General features: G+C 41.0%; 1 protein-coding gene across 1 annotated transcript in view; it reads left to right on the forward strand.

The window, feature by feature from the left end:
- The window catches only part of NXT2 (nuclear transport factor 2 like export factor 2), a 65,377-nt gene that overhangs the window by 25,646 nt on the left and 12,121 nt on the right, over window positions 1–27,610 (forward strand). Inside the window, exon 2 of the mRNA XM_064463349.1 lies at window positions 21,407–21,536. The gene's annotated coding sequence lies outside the window, so the exon portion shown is untranslated. The remainder of the gene's footprint in view (window positions 1–21,406; window positions 21,537–27,610) is intronic.

The following is a 27,610-nucleotide window of genomic DNA, read 5'->3' on the forward strand; positions in this document are numbered from 1 at the left end:
TAGCTCTGCCAAAACATTGATGGGACTCATGTTATAAAGTATTGGCAGCTTCAAGAGCTAAAGGGAGGGTCATGTTCTTCTGCCTCACTTTATATCTGTTGCACAGGAGAATGTGGCTTTCTTTGGGAAAGCTAAAGCTTTGTTTCCCATCCAAGACCGTATCTTGGTACCAGAAAACATTTGTAATAACATATGAGATTAAGACCATATAAAAAAGGAAGAAGAATGAGAAAAGGTTGCTGGGGGGAAGAAAAGGGTAGTTTGGTTCCTCTGGCATGGAATTACATGTCTGGACTTTATCTAGCAAGCGGGTTTGACATTTATACTGTGTTTATCTCAGTGCGGCATTGGAGAACTGGATTTCTGCCTGTGTGAATATAGGCAAGTCACTTTGCCGCTCTGTGCCTCCATTTCCACCATAACCTCTTATTTGTCTTCATTTAGAATTTAAGCTCTGTGGGGTAGGAAGCTGTGTTCGTTTGTGCAGCCCCTAAGGCATAAATCTCAGGTGCAGCCTCTGCACGTTGCTGACATACAAGCATTACTGCATCACTGTTGCCGTTGTGACTCTAAAGAAGCCATTTGATCTCTTTGCCTTTATGCCCTCAACTTTAAATGGGGACAGTAACTCACAAGTGGGTTATGAGGATTAACTGATTAATGCTAATGAAATATTTTTGGTTCCTCAGCAAACTTTTAAGGACCGCAAAATATTGTTGAGGAAATGACAATTGCATTCCATTTGTTTCATTAATTCACGTATGCTATATGATTGACTTGAAAAATGCACTTTTGCTTTTTTAAGAACATAGAACAGTTCCTATGATAAACTGATAGAATTTAGGTTTGCATTTATCTAATATAATTATCTAAATTTATAAGTTAGAAAATCTATGTATTTAGAACATGGAACAGTTTCTGTGATGAACTGATAGACAACTGATAACTGATAGACTGTTTCATAGAACAGTCCATCCCATGGCAGAAGTTCGTTAAGTCTTGTACCTGGCTTTTTACAGCTGTGCGCAAGGGAAGTGGAAAGAAGAAGGAACCTTGCCTAAGTTTCCTTCAAGAATACCAGGAATTTTAATGATATCCTGTGTCAGGTCTGAGGGTCCTCCTCTACCATTCAGGAGTGACACTGTGTAAACAACAGTAGAAGAACCTCAAAAGACTAGTGAGCTTTCTAAGAATGAAGACCAAACTACTATGTGACTTTTTTCAATGTATACTGGAGAAGCATACCAGAAATTTGTTCAAATTTCAATTAAGAAAATGAAAGAGCAGTTTGCATCAAAATCTGACTCATTTTAGTAATGTGAGGTATTGAGAGCTGGGCACATTGAGAGCACCACAAATTCACAAGGAACTATTCAGTCTTTTGTTCTCCCAAGCAACCAGGAATTAGGGAACCTTGCTATATACAGTGTAAGGAGCACAGAGCATTTCAGCACAGGAAATTATATGGAGAGACCAATATGAAAGGGTCAGAAAAGCCTGTTTTCCCCCAGGAATCCATTAAATAAAAAGACAGAAAATGAATAAAAGGAGAACCTGCAAGCCTTTAACACAGATGGAGGATAAAAATCCTTTTTTTCCAAAACATTTTTTCAAGGGAATGGTAAGAAGCTCTAACTGTGGATAGAAAGCTTCCTCAGAGATGTGGGTGAATGGCTAGGTGGCTTAGTTGAGTGTGTAAGTAAGAAAACAGCTAGATAGTTTTTAATTTTAAAAATTGTAATTTTTATACTTCTACAAGATTTAAGATCTGGCTGGAAAGGTATTATTTTTGTTACTGAAATTACTTAGCAATTCGTATGGCTATGTTGACTTCAGATATGTATATATTAGAACCAATAGCTTTTCAGTGACAGAATGCTCCATAAAGGCTTTTTAAGTCAGAAGTATTCCATATTTGTTTCCAATTTGCATGGCAACAGGCAAACTATCATGATATATTTATATTTTAATGTGTATGCATATATGTGCATGTAGGGATTTTAGAAATACGATAACCCTGGAGGGATGCTGAAAAGACTGAGAAGAGAGAGAGAGACAGGCTGCCTGATAGCTGAAGAAACAGTTCACTTTATTGTGCACAGGCAGGCAGGAAAGGGAGTGCAACATAAGCAAGACATTTCATTTGTGGTTGAATCCACAGATGAGCTATTGTAGAAAGTATTCTCCAAAACATGCTTACATGAGAGATGGGGCACGTGGTACTGATTAGATTTAGTACCAGCAGGGCAGTTTTATTACGCAGAAACATTACAGTTTGGAAGCTGCAACACGTTTTGGTGTCAGAAGGCTGTCCCTTTATTGCCATACTGCCTTAGTGGCAATTAATGGAGCTCTGCACCTTCTCAGAAAGTGCTCAGCACCTTTTAGCTTTGGCCGATGTCATCAGTGGAAAGATTCAAAGCTAGAGACAATGTTTTCTTTTAATAGTCAAACATGCTGGAAAACAAAGGAGAAAGCATGCCTCACATTCCACTGAAGTCAGTGGTTTCTGTCTCTTTTTGCACTTCAGATCACTTCCAGTCCCCTTTGGCAGGAAAGGAAGAGCCTGTGTGTGAGCCTGCGCTGTCTGCTTCCATACACGGGTACTGAGCTCACACCTATCAGGCAGGGAGTGCTGCACCCTTTCTGCTACCGTGCTGTTTCTGCTGTGTCCAGTCACTAAATGTCTTCTTGTCTTTTAGTTGATAGTCGGCATAAGAAAAAGAGATAAAAATCCCGAATGTACAGCCTTTTTTTTTTTTTGTTTGGTCTTCTCCTGGCATGCCACTGATTTGATTTACACTTTTTTTATGTAGATGATACCATGAAGTTTAGTTAGTGGAACGTGTAGTTGGATTTATTCAGATACATTAGATCTATAAAAACATGAGAAGGAAAATTTTTGAGCATTCATTTAATCTGAAAATGTCAGTACTTAAATACGAGCTGGGGAAGCACAATGCACAGAGGTTGTACAGTATTGTTCTCAGAGCATCTTCTGAGCCTTGATATAACAACCTTTCTGAAAAATATTGAGTGCCATTCTTTGGAATAATTTTTCTGCTACAAACAGGTTTACAGAGCAATTCAAAATTATTTTAGAATCAGTTGAACCGAATTAAGAAGCTTAAGAGAATCTATTAGTATATGTTGGATTCAACACTTATGACATTTCAGCCTTTATTTGTTGGTTTTCTGCTTTTACCTCCTCTCTTATTTATAGATTATAAATCAATGGAAGGCTAAATTTCCAAGTCTAGACTTTGTTTCCATGACTATTTTCCCAAAGCAGGGAGAATAGGAACAATAATAAAACTACAACAATACGAAACACAGAGGAGTCTCCACTAAGCATATAATTATTTCTCCAGTGTCAGTAATTCTGGATTGGATTTGTGGTGATGAATGGAAGAATCCCTAACTAATTTCACTTTTTGATATAATTCCTCTTTCAGATTTCCCTTTATCCTTAAACTATTGCTCATGAGAGCATTCGGCAAAGGAGCATTTCATATATATATAATATTTTAGTTGTTTTCTAATCATTTGGTTTTACATATGGATTTAATTTGATCATCTAACAACAGTCAGGGTAACATGAAGACATATGATTTAGCAAATATGCAAGATTGTATTATAAAAAAACACAACTACTGTGCTTGCTAGAAGGAATGCCAAGGGCCCTCCCAGCATGAATTGTTTATTACTTTCCTCTTCAGCTCCCATAAAGAACTCATTAAATGCCAAATTATTTCCCTAAACAATGAGTAGCACTGGTTCCTCTTTGGCCTATGTGCTTATTTATTAAGAATTACAACTTCCTTAATTGATAAATAGATTAAAAGGAAAAGGAAATCCAACAGTGAAGCTATTTTTGAGTCAATTGTGGTAAAGGAAAACATCAAAAATATTCCGTAATGATGAAAACACGATTTAGTTTTCAGGCCCCAAAATCTAAAAAGCAGCAATATGAAACTTTGCCAAATGTCGTCACATTTTGCATTACCCTTAGGCTGAGGCTGAGGACATTGGAAACATCAGCCTGATGTGTCTGTTGCTTCTTAAGGTTCTAAATGCTTTGTAACAGGAGAGTCAAGTTGTAGCTCTTCCTCCACTTGAATGAAAGTGCTGCTTGAACAGCATTATCATACAGTACATAAAGCACTTGTGTTTCTGAATGAGAAGACATTTGAAAAAACATTATTTGGGAAAGGTGGAGTGAAGATGGCATTACAGGAAGCATTTAAAAAGATAAAATATAGTAGAAGTATTTTGGGAAAGCACAGAAACTCAGAAGTCTAAGTTAAACACAAAGAAAAATAAAGTAGAAAAGAAATCAAAATAGAAGAGGAGAACATTTAAAATAGTTCCATTAAAATATTTGCTGTCAAAGTGTACACCTGGAATTTCTAAAGAAGAGCACATCCTGACAGCATAACAAACTCATTGAGGGTTTGCAGGAGCAGAACCTAGGTAAGCTCAATGGGTCTGTCCCACACAGTGCTGACATCTTTATATTCCAGAGAAGCCAATAAGAATTGAAAGTTCTCAGTATTTTACAAAATCAAACCCTTGAAAAGTCCAAGAGAAATAATGTATGCAGGGAAAAAAATAAAAAAAAGAAGCAGTCTTGCCAGTAAAAAGATAGTGAGCCACAGTAGTGTGATAAAAAGTGATGTGATGCCTCCCAAGCACAGCTGAAGGCAGCTGGAAGATGTTGGGAGGGCTTTGTCAAGGTTGACTGTAGAGAGACTATAAAAGGCCTGTAAGAGAAAATATCTGCAATGTGAAAAGCTGAGCAAAGACTGGTATGTGGCTGGGCCAGTGCTGGAGTCAGATAACAGGCAGCAGAGATCATAGGATGGCTTTAGAACCACCAGGCTCCTGCAGAAATCAGTGGCAACATTATTAATAGCATGACATAACATAATTAACTCATTAACAACCCTGCTTGAGGTGCTTGTCATTTGGTGACGGTTCTGGGGTTTGTCAGGACTGACCCTTGCCATGATCTTTTACAACCCTAAACAGTACTAGCTGACAGGAACTGCTAAATGGTAGTTACCAGTTTTAGCAGAACTTCTTTATATTATACTGATGAATGGGCATTCACTTACCATGCAGGAAGGTTTATTGAAGGGCAAACTAACAAACCGTGTCATCATCAACATCATCATCTGGTGCCCAAATCATCTTCTGTTGTCCAAGTTATCTTCTCTATTTTATCAGTTGGAGAAAACCAGGCACCCAATAACAGACAAATAACGCAAATCAGCTCTTGGCTACATGGCTGGTGCCATCATACCAGGTTTTATGACAATGGGACATTCCCCAGGAACCGTAGCCTGCTAGGGAGGGATGGAATCCACCCATCTAGAAGGGGCAAGGGAATCTTTGGCAGCAGGCTGTCCAACTTGGTGAGGCAGGCTTTAAACTGAAGGACTGGGGTGGAGGCCGAAGTGGCAATGCTAATGCCATCACATCCAATGCGGGAATAAACCAGGCCAACCAGAGCAGCGAAAGAGGTGCCTTACCTGTCTCAGGAGATGACAATCAGAAGACCAACCACCTCAAGGGTGTGCATGGCTATAGTGGGTCCTCATGCACCCCAACAAGGCAAGATGTGCTGCTGGACCTTATACTAACAAACAGAGAAGGTCTGGATGAGGCTGTGAGGGTTAGGGATATCCTTGGCTGCAGTGACCATGAGATGGTGGAGTTCAGGATCCTGCATGGTAGAGGCAGGGTGACAAGTAGGATTACAACCTTGGACTTCAGGAGAGCTAACTTTGGCCTCTTCAAAGACTTGCTTGGAGGAATTCCATGGGTTAGGGGTCTAGAAGATGCAGGGTCCAAAAGAGCTGGTCAATATTCAAGTATTACTTCCTCCAAGCTCAAGATCAGTGCATCCCTATGAGGAAGAAGTCAAGCAAAGGAGCCAGGAGACCTGAATGGATGAGCAAAGAGCTTCTAGAACAACTCAAATGGAAGAAGGAGGTCTAGAATATGTGGAAAAATGGACTGGCCTCTTGGGAGGAACACTGTCAGGGTATGCAGAGATGCAATGAGGAAGGCCAAGGCCCATTTGGAACTAAATCTGGCAACGGTTGTCAAGGATGACAAGAAGGGCTTCTTCAAATACATCAGCAGTAAAAGAAAGACTGGGGAAACTATGGGCCCGCTGCTGAACGAGGTGAGTACCCTGGTGATGCAGGCTGCAGAGAAGGTGGAGTTACTGAATGACTTTTCTTTGGTCCTTACTGCTAAGGCTGGCCCTCAGGTATCCCAGCCCCCAGAGCTGAGAGAGAAAGTCTGGAGAAAGGAAGCTTTCACCTTGGTTGAGGAGGATTGCGTTAATGATCATTTAGGCAGACTGGATCCTCACAAAGAGGTGCCTGAGGACTGGAGGGTAGCCAGTGTCACTCCAGTCTCCAAAAAGGGCAAGAAGGAGGTCCCAGGAAACTGTAGGCCAGTCGGCCTCACCTCCATTCCTGGAAAGGTGATGTAGCAGTTCATCCTGGAGGCCATCTCCAGGCATGTAGAGGACAAGAAGGTTATCAGAAATAGTCAACATGGATTCACCAAGGCAAGATCATGCTTGACCAACCTGATAGCCTTCTATGACGGCATGATTGGCTGGGTCAATGAAGGGAGAGCAGTGGATGCTGTCTGTCTTGACTTCAGTAAGGCATTTGTCACTGTCTCCCATAACATCCCCACAGGTAATCTTAGGAAGCGTGGCTTACATGAGTAGACAGTGAGGTGGACAGAGAACTGGCTGAACAGCATAGCTCAGAGGGTTGTGATCAACAGGGCAGAGTCTGGATGGAGGCCTGTCACTAGAGGAGTTCCCCAGGGCTCTGTGCTGGGTCCAGTCCTGTTCAACATATTCATCAGTGGCCCAGACGAAGGGACAGAGTGTAAGCTCAGCAAGTTCGCTGATGATACCAAGCTGGGAGGAGCGGCTGATACATGAGAAGGCTGTGCTGCCATTCAGCGAGAGCTGGACAGGCTGGAGAGCTGGGCCGAGGGGAACCTGATGAAATTCAACAAAAGCAAGTGCAGGGTTCTGCCCCTGGGGAGGAACAACCCCATGCGCCAGTACAGGTTGGGGGCACACCCGCTGGAAAGCGGCTCTGCTGAGAAGGACCTGGGAGTTCTGGTGGACACCAAGGTGACCCTGAGCCAGCACTGTGCCCTTGTGGCCAAGAAGGCCAATGGTATCCTGGGTGCATTGAAAGGAGTGTGGCCAGCAGGTCGAGGGAGGTTATCCTTCCCCCCTACTCTGCCCCAGTGAGTCCCCATCTGGAGTGCTGCATCCAGTTCTGGGATCCCCAGTTCAAGAAAGACAGGGAACTACTGGAGAGAGTCCAGCGGAGAGCTACCAAGATGATCAGGGGACTGGAGCATCTCCCTTATGAGGAAAGGCTGAGAGACTTGGGTTTGTTCAGCCTGGAGAAGAGAAGGCTGAGGGGAGATCTTATCAATGCTTATAAATATCTGAAGGGCAGGTGTCAGGAGGATGGGGCCAGACTCTTCTCAATGGTGCCCAACAACATGACAAGGGGCAACGGGCACAAGTTGGAACATGGGAAGTTCCACCTAAACATGAGAAAAAACTCCTTTCCTGTGTGTGTGACGGAGCAGTGGAACAGGCTGCCCAGAGAGGCTGTGGAGTCCCTTCCCCGGAGACATTCAAACCCCACCTGGATGCATTCCTGTGCCCCTGCTCTGGGTGTGCCTGCTCAAGCAGTGGGGTTGGACGAGATGATCTCCAGAGGTCCCTTCCAATCCCTGCCATTCTGTGATTTCATACTAGACGTGGTTCTGGCTGCATCTCTGTTTTCTCTAGTCTCACCAGTTTTCTGGAAGTACAAAGACTGAATGCTTTACTCACAGAGTAAGAGTGCTCACGTCACAGTTACTCTTTTGATTTGTATTGCACTACTTTTTTAAGTACATTCAGTAACTTCCAATGTATTTTCTTACAGAATGTACAGCACAATCTGGGCCTGATTTTCATGAGCCTTCATTGCTAGTAGACAATAGCATATGGTAGATTCATCTGATATGTTGTTATATTTTCCTATACTAACATTTTTGGGGAGGAAGAAATAAATAACTGTTTGACACACACACAAGGAATGTTGGTCTGCAGCTCAGGTCAATGTAAGCCTACAAAATTCCTCATGGTTTTATTGCTGGCATTGTCATTAACAGTGTTCTGTGCCTGTTATCTGGTCAGATGAATTCTTTTTCTGTTATTTCAAGACATTCCAGTACATTAAGCTTAAAGTTGTCATTGATGTGTATGCAGTTTATAAAATAATGTTACCATTACCTCACCATTTCACTTTGCAATAAGATATCCTCCCTCCTAGCATTCTGCCCTGCAGTATGACAATGTCATGTACTCCTCCCAGTGATTTTCCCTCAGTAAAATCTATGACTGTGGTTTTCATAGTAATTGAAATACTCTGCTGAAACGGTTGTTGCCAATTTCCTCACATTTCTGCTGAGGATTAGTGTGAAAGGTTATTTGGTGTTAGGTGCTGTCTGACTTAGAGCAACTGAATCTGTACACCATAGTTTGCTGTCTACTTAATTTCAAAAGCATCCAAAAAACCATTGCTCTCTTCACAGTCTGGGCATCTATAGCAAAATTTGGTCCCACAGAGGTGATCTCAGCAGGCAGACCCCATACTAACAGACACTGCCAAAGACTGGAGTGTGGGAGCTTCCTCTTGCTGGTGTTGACAAAACCAAGATCATGTTGCTTGTTGCTGCTCCTCCCCGTTCCTACTTTTATTTTTTGCTTTCCATGTATTCCAACAGTGGACCGTGTAGCTCTTAACACATCCCCAGCCATCCATGCGCCCAGGCACGGGTCAACTTGTTTACCTTCTCTAACTCTCATACTGCAGTCATCAGTGAATCCAGGAGCGAGGTCAGGCATGGCTGCACTACAACATCACCTTACCAAATTGCTGTCCTCAATTCCAGAGGTGAAGAGTTCAAGCACAACCTCTCCTCTGCCAGCTGGAGACAACAAGCATTTCATAGTTTTATTCTTCTGAAGATCTTATCTTTTTTATTGTCACATGGACACATCTGACTTGGTGGATCTTTGGAACTACCATTTCCATTTTTGACATGGCAGTGCTGCGTGTTCTGACCAAACTCGACAGCAGCCAGCAGTCAGGCATCGCCTGCTGAGAATCTTGATAGCTGAAAAGCTCTCGTCTGTCTCTTAACACAATGCAACTAAATGGTTTGGCTCCTAGGATGTACCTTTGGGGAACTGTGGCTGGGATATTGGCAAAGACATGTTGAAAATAAGGAAGAAATGTAAATGAAATGGAGAAATATATGCGAATGAAGGGGGGGTGAGGTGCTGAAAAGAGAGGGGGTTAAGTAATGAAATTTCCATGAGAAGGCAGGCTGAGAAGGACAAGACACAAAAAGAGCACCAAAGCTGAAGAAGAAAGTGAAGAGAATCAACAAAGAGATGTAAAACCCAGTTCTGACAGACAAACTATCAAGACAAGGAAAGAACAACAGGCAGAAGCAGATTATGTCTCATTTTTTTGTACTATGCTGCTGAGAGGTCTTTGCAAAGTGGAGGAGCTTGTATGCATATGTGGTGTGCCTGGTAACTTCCGGGAGGATTCCCTCTCAGAGCAGTGTGAAAGGGGACTATCTCCTTTTTTTTATTACTTTCATCTGGAAAAAACCCTATGTTTCCATTCCAAAAGTGCCTCAAGAACTGAAATACCATGAGGTAAGTAGAAACAATTGTGAGATGAGAGACAAATACCTGGGCAGGTTCCTTTGCAAATCAGTGGTGTAGACAGAGAAAGCAGGTCGGTCCTCATCATTAGTGTTACCATCTTCCTTCCAAGTTCATCATGAAACTTAATCATTGTACGGAGGCTACTAACTTTAATCATCTTTAGGGAATAAATAAAAACAGACAGTACTCCACTAGCTAGATTCCCAACTCAGTGAGTAACTACTTTGATTTCAGGATTTACAACAATGTAACTGCTCAGAATGTTTTCTCTCTTTCTGTATCCAAAGTGCTTTGTGTATGCAAGCTTCCATGTTTGGACTTATAAGTACAAAGGCATATTTTATTAAGGGATGCAAATTAAAATTTTCTTCTGTTATACATGCCTGCTTTCAAGGCACTCACACCCTCTCATTGGTTAGGAAGCGGCCACATTGCCTGAGTTTTCAGGGACTGGATGTCCACCAGTGCAAACAAGAGATAAGCGTCAGTTTATTTGGAACAGCTGCTGGTGTTGGGGCAAGTAAACCTGTGCCGTTTCAGGGCCCCTGCAATAACAGATGTCACATGTTGCAGAGAGGTCATGCCAGCTTGAGGATGCAGATACAAGCTTAAGTTCAAAACATGGCAAATTTATTATTATTCAAGGGGTTATGTTATTCCACAACTCTTTTGGCAGCTAGAATTTTCCCAAAATAGCCTCTTGTGTGTCCATGACTTTAGTCTAAGACACATTAAAAAAGCAGTGTACAGACTTGACTTATAAGTGAAGTTAAAATTTCTCATTGACTGCTTTAGGATGCTGTCATATTTCTGACCTGCATACATACGGTCTCAAAAGTCAGACAGACTTGTAAAGCAACTGACACTGAGATTTTTCACAGCAGTAGGCAGACGGTACCTACAGGCAGGTAGGTGGTTACAGGAGACATACTCTGGCAACACAGAAATGGAATTGAGGAAGCCCATGCATTTACTTCACCAATCCTTTGTCTGAATTAGAATAGCCTTAGACTTTCTAGTTCACAGTTTGTTTACGGCACTGGCTTCTTCTTTTCCTTGATAGTTGTTCAAGGTTGTAAAGATCTGTCTAAAAATAAAAATTAGAACATGTCCCTTGTGCACATTTCTATCTCCTTTCTCAAATGAGACCGACCAGAAAGCATCTGACACTAATACTTGGTCTTGGTTGAATATAGAACATTGCTGAATACACCAGGGCACCAGTGAGCACTGCTCTCAGTGCACAGTGGCTGTGTGATTCATTCTGGCAAAAGACTAGCATTGTAGCCTCACTTAAGCTGCTAGGAAGAGATATTCTTTTTGCAGAACTCTCTGTGATAGGAGTTATAGAAGTATGTACTCGATGTGTGTAGAAGCCTTCACAGATCAATGACAAAATTTCCTTGGTTCTCAACAGTCTGTGATGCCTGGGGCATCTAGTGTAAATACTGCCAAAATTCCCTTTCCATATTCATCTATCAGGTTATTGCATGCTCCAAAGCCCACTTTAAATTATCATCATTGTGAATATAAGTGTATTTTACTCTTTTTCGGCAGTTGAGTGTGCTAAGATGCATACCGTCGCTGTCATTATACCTTCTTGTCTTTCCGCTTGAAACTGAAAAAGAACTTGGAAGCATTTATTCTGATTCTGTACTTAAGTGCCACACAGTCTTATTCCAAATATCTGCAAATATAAAAATAATTCGCTTGTTGAGTATTTTCCTACACTTTTGCATTAATTGTATTTGTGGGACACTCAAAGGTATGGTCTGTGTTTGAAGATCCTTCATTATGATATGATTTCCAAATTTCAGTAATACTATTTTATTTTATTTTCATGGCTAGGATGTTAGACAGAAACCTAATGTACTAAAAAGCCGTAGCTCTGTGTGGGATGTGTGTCGCCTCTTTTAGGTACCTTAACAAAACATTTTGATGTTCAAGAACATTCCCCCATAATGTTCTTGAAAATATGTAACATTTTGTACAATCTGCTGAATTCCAAAAAGAAAAGCTATTCTCCAGTGTTGTCAGACCTTTACATAAATATTGTTCTTCCCTCTCCTTTTGCTCCTTCTATCTCAGGAATGGATGTTTTAATAATGAGAAGGAATCTTCACTAAAGACACAAGTATCATCTCTTTCTCCTTCTAGAGGAGTCTCTTTCTTTCGTTTTTTGCAGGTTCTCACCATCATTTCATCAAATACCTACCAGATCGCAACGCCCCTGCTGGACTCTGTGAGGTTGCTGGTTCTTTTGCTCTCCCAGTTAGAGTGTGCTGTGCTCGGAATGAAAGGATTTGTATTACTGTTACTTACTAGTTTGCAGATGTTATGCAGCTGCTGTTGGGAAGCCTGAGTACTTGGCTGAGCTGGTAGTTGCCAGTGGAAAATGTAGTTTGTAAGAACAACTTTAGATAAAGTTTTTTCTCGGTACTCTAAGCTTTTTTAACTCTTGTTGGTGTTCCAGCCCAGTCTGAAAGGCTTTACAAGCTTTGCAAAATAAGAAAGCTTTCAGGTCCCCATCTAAGGTGAATAAAAGTGCTCTAAGTTTTGGTAGTTCTGGGACAAGAAATTCTGCCACCTACTATCCAGGATCTTGTTGCATCAGTGTTTTGCTGTGATCAGTACATTAAAAATGAATGCCCAGACAACTGAAAGCCACACTTCTATCCACAACTAAATCTGGGTGTATGACTATGGCAGCCAATATTTACAAATATACCTTCCCATTTTTCATTCCTTACTCTTCGAAACCAAAGGTCTTCCACTGGTAGAAAGTAAATACATTGCACCAAATTATGTCCTTTAGACTTTACTCTGACACGTGATGACTAAATGTTACCCTGATGTTTGACCTCAGTCACAAACCATATACTGCTTGGTAGTCTAAGAATGTTTAGCCCGCGTCTGACCTCAGACGATTACCGGAGTGTGGAAATACGCAGTGCTGGCGTCTCTAGTGGGTGCTGTGGAGAAGGCTGCTCCAGGGCGTTGCTTAGGTGCCACCTGTCGGTGAGGAACAATCATGTCAATGAAAATACAACTGGATTTTCTTTGACTTTCCAACTCTCTCTGTCGTTTCTATATTCAGTGAACTTACAGATCGGCATCAGTCAACCTAAGGTCAGTAAAAGACTTATCCTTCTTCAACTGAATCATGGAGACACAGGTATCTGCTGTTTGTTTTGACCATGTTCCTTTACACCACAGATTCCCCTTCAAAAATCCTTGAGTTTAGCGATGTTTAATCAGATCCCATTTTTGGAGAAATAACATTTTGCGTGACTTATTATGATAAGTCCGCATTGTTAATCCAAAAGGATAATTTAAAAAAAAATTGTCTATATAGTATTCTTTAGCTTAGACCAAAAACAAAGAAGCAAATCTGTGATGAGGCATCAGCAAGCCATGGATGCATAGAGCTGAGAGGAAAGCAGGTTCTTTTCAAGGACAGGGTTATTCTGCTTGTGTAGCACTCTCTGCCCTAGAGCTTCATAACCCACCCGTGCTTCTGATAGTGCATGCTCTTAGTGGAAGGGTTTTTTGAAGAGAGTTTTCACGCCTGTTGTTTTGTTGTGTGTTGTGAGCGGTTTAAGTTAACATGCTGAATATTTTCATTCATGCCATATTCTCCTGTGCCACAAACAGTACTTACAAAGAAGTAATTAGGTGGATAATTGTCTGGCGAGTACTGTCTCTGCTAACTAGATTTCCCATCCATTATGTGCTTTACTGATTCTATTATTACCCATTGGAATATACTTTAAAAGTGATTTTCTCATTATGTATCTTGATCTATTTTTTTCATTACCTTCGCTCCTGGTGCTTATCTCTTACAGTTCATAAAACATCTATTTTGATGGGTACACTTCTGTTCTCTCAATTCATCAGAGATATTACATGACTGTCTTAATTTTCCACATTTTCTTGTTACGCACATTTATATGGTGATTTCATCAACTCTCCTCTTCAAAGCTTGTCCGTCCTTGGAAGATTTTCAGGTCTACTTTCCATTTCTAAGCTTTCTCCTATCACATAATGTTGCTTCATTTCCTGTTGGATATCTTCTTCCCAGGAAATAACGCCACAGTCCTCCTTGTTGTTCAGCCTTGTAATAACATGCTGCTTCATTCATCTAGTATTCAAATTCCACTGCTCCTGCAAAACATTCCCTAATAACATTTTGAATAAACGTATTTGTTCTTTCCACCCCACTATGACTCTCTAAGGTCACTCCCCAGCCCTGACTGTTGTAACATCTTCCTTACTTTCCATGGTCTGGAATTTCCCTCTCCCTTCCCCACCCCCCCCCCCATAGTTTGTATAAAATGTATTTGTTAGTGTCATATTCTTAGCCTGGCGATCTGACCAGATCCTTCCATTTTCTCTGCCACATAATTTGATCTAAATATTAGCTAAATATTACTTTCCACCTCTCCTTACTTAGGTGTCCTTAGCTGACAGCGAGCCACCTTGAACTTGACCTTTTTGGAGATGCTACAGGACCTGTAATTTTGACTAAAGTTGCACAGCTGCACAACATCCCATTTGAGAACCCTGCACATTATATCAGAAGTAATGCTCAAAGCCTAAGGACAGGAACAAAACGTAACATTTTCCACTATTTCCAACCCCAGAGAGAATCACCGATGACAAATTTAAGAAGCAATTGTTTGTGTCAGACAATATGACAACTATTGAGCGAACAGCTGTTACTCCAGCTGGAATATGTGTGACAGCTGGTGGCTCCAGGTGCACTGCTCTGGAATAAATCAACAGAGCATTGACATGTTGGTTTATTCTGGGCTGTTTTGATAGTGTTTCTACCGGTTTCTTGGACGCTCTGCTCTATCCTTAACAAACCATTTTTTGCACAATGGTGTATTAATGTGTTGAAATTTAAATAATAGGGAGAGGTTTTACAGTGTTTATTAACAGATACATATTTAGGGACAGAGCCTGTTATAATTGTGTGAGCATATTCACTTCCATTTTTAAAAGCACAATTACAGATGTTTGCTTTTCCTGTACTTTGTCTTTTAGACGTTCTTAAGTTGTTCAGGAGCAGAGAGAGCATTTCACCTATAGATAGCTTATCTGTATCTTCATTTTCCTGATTGGGTGCAACAATGGCTGAACCTTTATTGAGGAAATTGTCTACTTTCTAAGAACTCAACTAGGATCAATAATAAATGCCACCCAGATCCCTGAATAAGTTAGATGGATTTGACTGGAGGTTTAGATATGTAAGGTTCTATAGCCTATTACCAGTACCCTAAATCATCCTATTATCTGATCTGTTTTAGTGCCTAAAAGGAAGGAATATCTCTCAGTATCCCTGCAAAATAATCTTGAAATATAAATCCAAAGGCCATCCAGGAAATCCCTCATGTTTCTGACTCAGTTGGTTTAGTTGTCTTCTTTCTGAAGAGAATCTTCATATCCTTAAACCTCTTCTAAGAGAGAAAAAATATTTTTAAAGATTATAGTCCCCTTCCTCGCTTTGATATAAACTCTGAAGGAATGCAGAAAAACAATTTACAAAATATCTTAAGGCTTGATTTTTCTGAATATTTACTTTTCTTGTCTGTTTGGTGATAAAAACATAAAGTTTCTTATAAATTGCTCACAGCTTGTGTTCCCCTCATACTCACTACTGTGTTTTTTAAATATATTCCTCATTGGCAGACTAGTACAATCATGGGAGTTAACAATCAGATTCCGTGTTCTTTGGTGAACCAGTATTTACACTGCAGCAATGCAGAGTTTGTTGTTAATGACTGTAGTGGGAATGAGAATTCATCCTACTGAGTATTTGGTAAATGCAGTAAAAACGTTGTGGGAAGATTCGCATGCTTTCTGTTACAAGAGATGCATGCCACAGGTTATAGCTTGTCAACAGAAAAATAGATTAGGCAGGTACATAAGAGGCTAAACACTAACCTAGCTTTGGGTCTCCGTAAGTAAATAGAACCAGTAAGAGAGTAGAGGTAAAAGGAATTTTGTGTCTGGGCTTTCTTTTAAGCCCTTCTTCTCATCTTTGGGACCAAACATCACTGTTTTAATGGATATTCCTTAAAATGATTAGAGGGAGGGAGGCACTCGCAATCAGTTCTTACATTTTACTTTTGCTCTGGTTGAGGGCTGAGAATATTTGGGAAAAGGAAGAGTAGATGATATCCTCCATGCAAGCCTTTACTAGCAAAGATGGCAGACTTACTGTTTTGTCACCGGGGAGCGCAGATGAGCGGCAGCCTTTGTGTGCAACTGACATCTGGCAGTTCCAGAATCCCCGTGGCTATCCCACCTCCACACTGACAACTGCAAAGGAAGCACAGAGGAGGGGTTGCCTTCACAGTGCCCTACCAAAGTAAAGAATTTGCACGCAGCGGAGCCCATATGTAGCATACTGGGGTTATCTATTTGGAAAAATGTTTATTTTCTTCCCACTAAGTGTAGAAAGTAAGTTGCTAATGCACTTTGCTGCCAGAGAGCAAATTGTTAGTGCAACCAAAGAGAACTAGGCACTGGCCAGAAATGTGACAATGATTTTATGGAAGCAAGACAATTCAAGGGAAGTGCTTCTGCAGGTCCTATGGTTTACTTAAGCAAATTTGATTGGAGGGTATATTTAGAGTATAAAGGAAAATACAAATGAGAATCTGCTTGTTTTGTACAGTTCCTCCTGATGACTGGCATTCCTTCCAGTTAAAAACCTTGTGAATAGGAAACTTCTTGTTCAAGCAGCCATGTTTTTTGATATTTGTTTCACCGACATGTTTAATGTCTCCTTGAGTCATTTATAGGTATGAAGTAGCACACCTTCTGATGCTAAAATTTATCCTTTGGGCTCTGAGCTGGGTCTCCTGTTGCTTTTGTCTCATTATGGATGTACAAAGTTAAAGGGAATAGGGGGAGACAAACTGCTTGTGGAAGACGAACAGAAAAATTCCAAATATTAAGGTCTATTCAGATTGATATACTCAGAGGAAACCTAACGCACAGTTCTCATTAACAGCTCTTGTAGGACCAACAGGGGGAATTTGCACCTGTTTTGTGAGTTCCTCCAAAATGACAGTAGTTATTTTTATTTTAGAAAAGTGACAAATAATTTAATAAACCAATGATATGGTGAAATTGCAACTGGGGGAATATCTTGCCCAAAATAACAGAGCTGTTTTAAGTTGCAATACATTTGGTACCCAAACTGCTTGATATTTTAACTTTTTCTGTATTTGTCTTTAATTTTAAATTGCTCTGATGCCTGTTGATTAGTTTCATCTGAAACACAAGCATCTGTTACAAAATATTGATTTTTGCATCACCTTTAAGCCAAGTAGGTTAATTGAACGGTGCCTGGGGAAATTACTTCAGATGCAGCCTCTGTCTAATATTTGTCTTCAAAGAGCTGATGGAATTGTTTGACATTTAGCCAAGATATCTGCAAAAACTGGAGCTTGAGCAGTGAGGCTGTGTAACTGCGGTAGTGATTAAAGCTACATTTTGAAGAAACTTCGTTTATTCCCTGTTTAGACAAAACAGACGAACCAAAGGCCAGATCTGGCTTCCATTAGAGTCAGTGGGAGTTTTGCCATTTTTTTAAAGGTTGACTGTTGGACTGCTGATATTTTAGGGAACACTCAGTACCATTGCTCTTGCAGTTTAAGGTAGCATAGAGTACTGAACTGTCATGCAAACCCACCTGTATTTACAGTGATGTTTTGTATTGCACGTGTATGTGGTACTCGGATCAAAACTTCCTTTTGGTTCCAGGTTTTAGTACAAATTCAAAACCTAGCCTGGGTTTCAGTCAACACTTAGCAGACAGTATGCTTATTTACCAAATAACAAGTGCTGCCCCATTAAAATGAGACAACGTAATTCTTAACACTTCACCTTCTCAAATATCAAAGGGGAAAAGTAGGAATATTTTGTCAGTTGAATCCTACTGAATATTCTGGGTAGTTTTACATTTATTTGTAAAACGTTCTGGACGAGACAATAATGTGATGAAGCTTTTTTTATTTTAAACAACCCCTTTTCTAAAAAGTACACTGTAAAATGTTGATGGCAAACTGTAAAATAATGTATCATTGCTGCAAAATAGTAACAGTCTCCCACCATCTGCTGATCTCTATATCTGTCAGGAACAACCAATATTATCAAAGCATTGAAAATATAATCAGAAAAAGAGGTGATAAGTGATTTCTGTTTCTCCTTTCTGTGGTCTGTGTTTTTGTATCTCTTGTCTAAGTGTTCCAATGACATCAGGTCACCTTCCAACTATTTTTCTTCCAATACTTGTGAAGCAAAAGGTATATGCGTCGATGTTTTGGGGTGGTAATGCTTATCTTGTGTTCCATGTCCCATAGTGGATTTTTTCTTTCAATTGCCATTATTCCACTGCAGTTAGTTAGGTGGTTCCAGGCATTCATACAGCCCATTTGTCTTTGGGTTTTGCCTTCGGCTTCGCTTTACTCTGCCCATGCAAAGGACCACAGAAACAGACTACTAGATGAGGATGAATCTGTTTCAGTGTAGAGACTAAAGACCTTTGTATAGAATTAATATGCTTCACTGATTTAGTTTGTTGATTTCATAAAGCTCTAAATGAAAGATATACAGATGAAGCTTATGGAATGTAAGTTAGCAAGCTATTAGGATAAGAGAAGCAGGTTGCAAAGCCCAGTACAACATTTTTTCCCGTATAATTTAAGAAGTAACTCAACAGATAAAAATAGATGCACTGGCTTTGCCAGGGAAATTTGACTGTTTTACAATCAATGTGTTGTAATCTATGTAATGAAGAAGGATAAAACAGATTCCATTTTATATCCCTGAAACAATTTAGTTGTTTATACTTGTGGTGAAAACCTAATTAATTTGCTTTAGAGTTACGTTTCATCAGCACTCTGCTATCCACATTCCCAAAGTGAAAACAGTGAGCTTGATTCTTTCCTCACAGTAAGAAAATTTACCACATTCCAATTTCATTGCCGGTACTAAATAATTCCTAATTAGTCTGATGTGAGATTAAAATTATCAGGTCAGTGTGTTCAACATTTAGGAGAGACCATCCCAGGCTTCAGTGGGTTTATATATGCTCTGAGTGTGGGTTATTGTCTAACGATGGAAGGGGTTTCTTTAGCAGAAGCTGTGCCAACAAGCATCACAGTGTACAGTGAGTTAATGAGTGTACTTTCACTATATAGATGTTATCCCATTAAAAGTATATTGTTTCTCAGGAACAAATTTAGATTAAATTAGGCTTCCAGGCAGTCAGATACACTGTCAAAATAGATTTCATACATACATAAGTATTGAAAACACCTTCACCTGTCTAAGTGGAAGAGCTCCCATTATGCAAACTGGAAGAGTGTTTAAAAAACCGCTACAACACTGCAACCATTTTAACTGCCTGCTTGATGTTCACCATTTTCCCAGCTTGACTGTAAACCTCTGCAGTCAGTTTTATTTCTTCACTCACTTCTTGAGTTGCCAGGTGTGCTTCCACAGGTGCTGTAAGATGACCTAAGTGCCAGCTGCTGCCAGAAGGGGCAGCCCTGCCCTAAGTGTATGCTTCCATCACCTTCCTTGTGCCAGTACAGGTGAGGGAAATGAACTGAAAATCAACCCAACAACGGCATGATTTTCAGCCAGATCAGTTCTGTGATCAGTCTCAGCAAATATCTACACAAATGCAGACAGAAGGGAAGTGATGGGAATGCACAATTGAGACTGGCACAGGAGAAAAAAATGGATCACAGTTTTTTGGCAGTGGGTTGCATGTATGTCAAACTCAAGTGGCAGCCACACGGTATCACTTCACAACATGGCTTGAGTTGGCATAACAGCGCGTTGATGCTCTTCTCACCTATCTTCCCTCCCTCCCCTTCTCATTCTGGCCATATACTCCAGCTACTTATCTTTATTTGCCAACTATCGCTTGCAAGACCGCTCTTTGTTCCCTTTTAGCTTGCCAAGTGTATAGATGGTAAGAAAAGGTGGCATCTTCCACAGTTTTAGTTAATTAAATTAGCTCTGCGAAAGGTGAACTTAATAATCAGAACAGAGGGAGTAGATAACACAGAGAGTAGGGAAAGTCCGAAAGAAAGGTATGGCTGCTTGCACTGCTGCAGTGCTATTGTGCTGGCTCAGCGGGTCATAGAACCACAGTTCACATGCTCAGACAATGCTAAGTATGTTACAGTATTCAGGGAATGAAAGGAAAACATTTTCATACAGATCTGAAGGCAGGTACTGCATTAATAAACATATAGGATTTTCTCTTATTAAAAAAAGCAAGTGATAAAACTCTCTACTTCCAGCTGGAAGTAAATGGTTCTTCACCAGAAAATGATTCCTTAAGTGGTCACAGGTACGTTTGGCCTGGAGAAATATTAGTTAGCATTTGATTGTTGTTAAGTCATCCCGCTAACCAGTTAATTGTTGTGGCCTCCCTACTGACGGCCAGCGTTCAAGTCTGAGCCAAATGCAAACTGAGCTCAGAATATGCTACAAGCTGACCAGAACTAACAATTTCAGACAGCAAATAAACCATAATTCTAGCCCTGCAGGCCTTCGTCATCTGAGTGACCTTTGCTCAGTAGTCCTACTAAATCTATCGTGTGGAGTGGTTACTGCTCCATCTACAGCTGATGCAAAAATTATGCTTAAAAATTATTTTTTAATGAAAATTTATTTCAAGCTAAATTAGACTATTCTCAAATGATCTATTTTTCTTTTCTGAAGGGGAAAAGATATTTGGGGAAAAATAATAGACACCTAAAAGCTGGGAAGAAAAATTGCTTTTGACTAAAAACACATGAAAATTTGTTCACAAAAAACCCTTCCTTGCTTCTTGTTTGTGTTTCTGACTTTTTAAAATGCTGTTTTATTTAAACTATCACTGGAAAAGGAACTAATTTTCCAGCTTCTGTTACCTATAAATATTTGATACTCTGACCTGGACAGCAGGAGGGGACAGCAGTGGCCATAAGTCTCACAGTACCCTTTTTGTCAGATTCTGATGGACCCTAGTGCAATTTAGAGCAGGTTTAATAGTTGTGTTGTAGCTCAGATTTTTCCTTCTAGTTTTCCATAAGTTGGCAAGCAAAGTGCTACTGCCATTTGAAATTAAAGTTGTCTTGTTCTGTCTCTGAGCCTCATAAATGTCTCCTATGGTGAGGTCTAGATTTGGGCTCGTTTTCCAAAACTGGAGATGCTTCCCAGTATTTTATATACCACATTTTTCCTCAAAATGCAATCTGGCTATGAAAAGACAAGTTATGTAAAGGGAAAACTGGGTGCAAGAAAGACATTCTTCCTTCTAGGCTTTAGTGAAAACTGAGCAGTACTAGATGGAGACAGGAAAAAGGGGCAGCCAAACTATTGCAGCTACAAAGCTTGCAGCCCCAATGAGAAATTATTACAGAGTGTGCTGGTCCAGGTACACAAAAGTTAAAGAAAACCATGGTCATGTACTGTAAGTGATGCTTGTAAAATCCTTCTCAGCTGGTGTGTGTGATGCAAGACATTGTACAGGTATTTCATACTTCAGATATCTTGGTAAAAGCTACTTGCAACACCTTTATTTTGTTTTTACAGGACACAACTGGAAGCTGATACTACACTGCTAAGTGATACAATATACTGCTGAAGCCACGATCAAAATTTCAGTCTAAATTTTTGAGATAAAAGGATAAGTGCAAAGAGGACTACCTTCCAAGCCTTAAAGGTAAGACTATAGGTTCCCTCCCTCTAGTATATAAATATGTCTGTGTGCACATATACACACTTTGGCTATCAGCTTGCTACATTTAACTATTGCGGAGTCCACTGTAATACATATGTTTACCTAGGTTTTACTTACATATGGCCAGATTTTCATAAGAGCTCAAATACTGCTTCATTCCCTAATGAAATGGATAGGATTTTAAAATTCCTTTAACTAGCAACTCTGGTGACACTTTGAACAGACCTGTTCTGAAAATTTATCCCCAGTCAGAATTGCTTTGACATGGATTCAAACAGAATGGCTATTTGTACTTGATCTCACCATACCCCAGCGGGTCAGTGGAACGGTTATCACTTCAGTAACCTGGACAGGCTGGATCGTTGGGCCGGAGCCAACGGTATGAGATTCAACAAGGCCAAGTGCTGGGTCCTGCACTTGGGTCACAACAACCCCATGCAATGCTACAGGCCTGGGGAGGAGTGGCTGGAGAGCTGCCTGGAGGAGAAGGCCCTGGGGGTGTTGGTTGACAGCCGGCTGAACACGAGCCAGCAGTTCCCAGGTGGCCAAGGAGGCCAATGGCATCCGGGCTTGTATCAGCAATAGCGTGGCCAGCAGGAGCAGGGAGGTGATCGTGCCCCTGTACTTGGCACTGGTGAGGCTGCACCTCAAGTACTGTGTTCAGTTTTGGGCCCCTCACTACAAGAAGGACATCGAGGTGCTGGAGCGTGTCCAGAGACGGGCAACGAAGTTGGTGAAGGCTCTAGAGAACAAGTCTTATGAGGAGCAGCTGAGGAGCTGGGGTTGTTTAGCCTGGAGAAGAGGAGGCTGAGGGGAGACCTTATGGCTCTCTGCAACTGCCTGAAAGGAGGTTGTAGCGAGGTGGAGGTCGATCTCTTCTCCCTAGTAACAAGCGATAGGACGAGAGGAAATGGCCTCAAGCTGCGCCAGGGGAAGTTTAGGTTGGATATTAGGAAAAACTTCTTCACCAAAAGGGTTGTCAAACATTGGAACAGGCTGCCCGGGGAGGTGGTTGAGTCTCCATCCCTGGAGGTATTTAAAAGAAGGGTAGATGTGGTGCTTGAGTAAATGGTTTAGGGGTGGACTTGGCAGTGATAGGTTAGTGGTTGGACTCAATGATCTTAAGGGTCTTTTCCAACCTTAACAATTCTATGATTCTATGAATATATAGCAAGTCCTGTTTTTCTTTAAAAAACAAGAGAGGTATTTATCAGGATAAGAGTAATTACATTCCTCCAGTTTTGGTATGACAGGAATTTGAGGTGGAGTGGTGCAAAGTGCAGAATCCCCATGGGATTGTAATAAACACAGGTTCTGCCTGGGTCTATCCAGAGTAAAAAGCCTTTTATATTGAGAATGAACTGGGCAAACCAGGCCTTCTTGAGTCCACTGTACTTTAATAAATCCAAACTCCAGCTTTAGGAGTATTTTTGTATTCAGCATGTAGGTCAAAGCGTGAATGTGCTGAGCACCTGAGACCGACTCCCAGTTCCCATTAAAATCAATGGAGTTCTTCGAGAACTCTCTCTTGGAAGCACAAAACCAGTTTATCTCCTATAAAGGAAAGGGAAGTAAGCAGAGCAAGAGGCCCCCTTGGCTCAACCGTGACCTCCTGGGTCTACTCAAATCCAAAAGAGAAGCATAGGAGACATGGAGAAGTGGAGGATTATCAGTTGAGAGCTACAAGGGCATTGCCAGAGTGTGCAGAGATGCAGTCAGAAAAGCAAAAGCCCAGCTCAATTTGAAAGTGGCCATAGATGTCAAAAATAACAAGAAAGAGTTCTTCAGGTATGTCAACCACAAGCAGAAATAGGAGGAAAACATAGGCCCACTGTTAAACAGATTAGAAGAGTCTGTCACCAATGATACTGAAATGGCAGAGGTCCTCAACACTTCCTTCACCTCTGTCTCTACCAACACTTTTGGGTCCCAGGCTTTGGGATTGAAATTCCCAGTTGATCCAAACACCAACCCACCATCAGTGAAGGAAGTTAGTACATGAATTACTGCAGGAGCTTGACCCCTACAAATCAATGGGCCCTGACGCCATCCACCTGAGGGTGTTGAGAGAGCTGGCTGATGTCATTGCAAGGCCACTTTCTATAATCTTTGAGAAGTCGTGGAGAACGGGGGATGTCCCAGAGGACTGGAGGAAGGCAAATGTTACCCCTATCTACAAGAAGGGCTCGAGAAAGGATCCGGGTAATTATAGGCCCATCAGCCTTACTTCAATCCCTGAGAAGTTATGGAACGAATCCTCCTGGGGGCCATCACAAGTCAAATGAAGCACATGATTGGGAAAAGCCAACATGGCTTCACTAAGGGCAGATCGTGCTTCACAAAGTGACTTGCCTGGTTGACATGGGGTGGGTGGACACATTGTCTACCTGGACTTCTCCAAGGCTTTTGATACAGTTCCCCACAGCCTCATCCTGGAGAAATTAATGCGTTATGGCCTAGACAAGTGGTCTGTGCAGTGGGTGGGGAATTGGCCGACAGGCCACACCCAAAGGGTGGTGGTAAATAGCTCTTTTTCCAAGTGGCAACCTGTCACAAGTGGGGTCCCCCAGGGACCAATATTGGGCCCAATGTTATTCAGCATCTTTATAAGTGATCTGGATAACAGGATCAAGTGCAGCCTGATGAAGTTTGCGATGACACCAAATTGGGTAGGGAAGTAGACACTCCAGAAGGGAGAGCTGCTCTGCAGGAAGATCTGGATAGGCTGGAAGAGTGGGCTAACAAGAACCTTATGAAGTTCAACAATGACAAGTGTATGGTCCTCCATGTGGGAACACATAATCCGGGAGTGCAGCACAGACTGGGATCCACCTGGCTGAAGAGCAGCTCTGTGGAAAGGGACCTGGGGGTCCTGGTGGGCAGGAAGCTCAACATGAGCGAACAGTGTGCTGCTGCGGCCAAGAAGGCCAACAGGGTGCTGGATTGCATCAAAAAGGGCATCACCAGCAGAGATAAAGAAGTCATTATCCCACTCTATCCAGTGCTTGTCAGGCCACACCTGGAGTGCTGTGTACAGTTCTGGTCCCCACTGTACAAAAAGGATGTGGACAAGCTGGAAGGGGTCCAGAGAAGGGCCACCAAGATGATCAAAGGACCGGGAAGCTGCCATACAAGGATAGGCTGGGAGAACTGGGTTTGTTCAGCCTTGAGAAAAGGAGGGTTGGAGGGGATCTCATCACCATGTGCCAGTACTTAAGGGGCAGCTACAAAGAAGATGGAGACTCCCTTTTTACAAGGAGTCACATGGAGAGGACAAGGGGGAATGGACACAAGTTGCTCTTGGGGAGATTCTGATTGGACATGAGAGGGAAATTTTTCACATTGAGCATAGTCAACCATTGGAATAATCTCCCCAGGGAAGTGGTTGACTCGGCCATGTTGGACACCTTCAAGAGTCGTCTGGACAGGGTGCTGGGCCATCTTGTCTAGACTGTGCTCTTCCTAGAAAGGTTGGACTAGATGATCCCTGAGGTCCCGTGCAACCTGGGATTCTGTGATCTTTGAGTTCTCATTCAATCCTTGCTGAGGCAAAACCCTCAAATGTTGAGTCATGATCCAACTTCATTGGCATCGCATTAATGAGAACCTGTCTGGATTTGGCTAGTATCAGTTGCTTCCCTTGTTTTAAGTGACAGTTCCTTAAACTTCTGTACATCTGGGTAACATTACTACACATTTTGGTAACTTTAACAAAAGCTGAGAATACTGTGTTTCACAAGAACCATTCACTATTCAAAAAGATTCATGGTCTTGTAGAACCATGTATATGACCTGTATGACTGCATGAAGGCCTTTAAAGGTACTGCTGTACCAGCTTAAAAGCTGAAGTGGAGTGTGAATCACTGACCTTGAGGGAATTCTTCCGGTAAATGTCACCATACCTGCAAAATCTTTGAGCCGTTAATTGGACATTGTTAACAAGGATGCTGTGTGCAGCATGCAATAGGTGAAGGCTGATAAACCTAACAAGAGAGTGAACCTACCAGTTTAATTTTAATCACTGCCATAGGCCATGGATCATTTCTTTGGTCTCTATTCAGTAGAGTGGCTACTGAAATTTGCAAGAACATTGCCTTCTGCTGCCTCCTGGACTTGCCCTTCAGTGTTGTGGACAGCACTGCAGTGAGATTTTGAACCTGCAGAGCATAAACGTGTTATGATTTCAGTAATGTTACATATGTTCTGAATCAATGAATTAAAAAAGCGTAGTAGTTTGTTGGGTTTTTTAATAGAGGATATTCTATTTGAAATCTGTCAGTGTTGGTTATGTAACCTTAAAGGGGAATAAATCATAAACCCTTGAAAATTACAAATGCATTAATCTAAGCCCAGCAAGATCATTTGCAAAACTAAGGACTATTCATTTTATCAAGGGTAATCAGGACCTGTAGACCTCATTTTAGTCTGTTACTGAAGTCATTACAGAAATATCAGTTTTCTGTGGCACAGGATGAGGTTAGTTTGAAAGGTGGCCTAGCAATATGCTGTCTGGCTTCATTTTTGCAAGGATATTAATGCAAGTGTACATGATTGTCATGTGAAAATTCCATGAGAAAAATGTGAACTCTTTTCATCTTGTTGGAGATTGAATTCTACTTTCATTCTGTGGTGATTATTTGCCCAGTATTGAAATCATTCACTATAAAAATCTGTGCATTTTGTCAGTGATTCTGAAATCATCCAGTGCTTCACTATCAGTTTTAACTGATTTTAATTGATTGGCTGCTGAAAACAAAAGAAAATCTGGCCTAACCCAGATGGCTGAATGTATTTCTGAAAGCTTAATACATTTTTACTTATCATTAGTTCTTATATTCTGAGTAAATTTGACAGAAGTTATAAAGCAGTCACTTCTAAGAATTACTTCCTGTCTCCATACAGATATGGAGATACATAATCCTATTTGCCATTTAATGGTGATTACAATTTTAATTCATTGTTCTTAGTATCAACTATTTGGGAAGATTTCCAGCAACCAATAATTTTAAAGGTTAGCAATATTGATTGTAGAACCGAAAATACCCCATGTATCTAAGTTTATCTCACAGGTGTAATAGCTGATCCCAGCTATTTCAACAAAGCTACACTTTTTGCCTCCAATTTGTTCTGTAAGATCTAAACTAACTAAAATTTCCCCTTCCATATGGTAAGTGGGTGGAGTGGAGCTGCATATTCTAGGAACCATCCTCAGAAAATAAAGGTATTTTAATGAGTCATCTTGATGTAAACTGCTTGAACTCTGCATGGGAGTTCAGTGTCATTGCCGCTGAGTCAATCTGGCATTTCTGTTTTATATGTTCCTTCTGGAATATAAAGGGCTGGGGAGCATGAGTGAGTTCACTTGAGGTATTGCAGATGAAGGGTGAGAAATTGTTAGGAATATCCGGGCTTTTGAAGAGAAATTATGAGTTGCACTTGGATGTTGCTTGAACTAAATCCAAATGTATATTTAGGGAATATTTGGACAATGTAGAGTATGGCTATAATTTGTTCAATACAAAGTGGAAATTCTGTCTGCTCATACTACTCAAGACTTATGCAAATTAAAGACTTGCTCCAGGGAAAGCAACTGAAGGAGGAGTCTTGCAAAAAATCTTTGATATGTTTCAGACGGACTCCTTTGTTCCCTGTGCAAATGATACTTTCTAAGTAAAGAAAATGTATTTTCAGGGAGTCAGGCTCAGCTTACTGTTCTGGAAGTCTAATTTTGCTCAGCCAGCAAAAATGCCAGCAAAATGCTACAAAGATTCCTAGTAGCTGGGTTGGGTAAAGAAGTGAGAAGAGGTAAGCAGAGAGTCTCATTATTCCACTAACATACTTTGGAATAGTACTTGGGGTTGTACATTTAAATAAACTGTTTCATATAAAAACTGCTTAACTGCTTCCAATATGATAATTCCAGAATCATGGATTAGCAAAATCTGAAATTATACGGAACTCACTTAGTGGAAGAAGAATTGTTCACTAGCAAGGCTCATTACCTCCATGATTCTTGTCTTTTTTGAAGAACTAACAGATTTGGGAAGAATAGCTTA

The sequence above is a fragment of the Phalacrocorax carbo genome, chromosome 11, assembly GCF_963921805.1.
Source record: "Phalacrocorax carbo chromosome 11, bPhaCar2.1, whole genome shotgun sequence".
In the NCBI taxonomy this organism is placed as follows: Eukaryota; Metazoa; Chordata; class Aves; order Suliformes; family Phalacrocoracidae; genus Phalacrocorax; species Phalacrocorax carbo.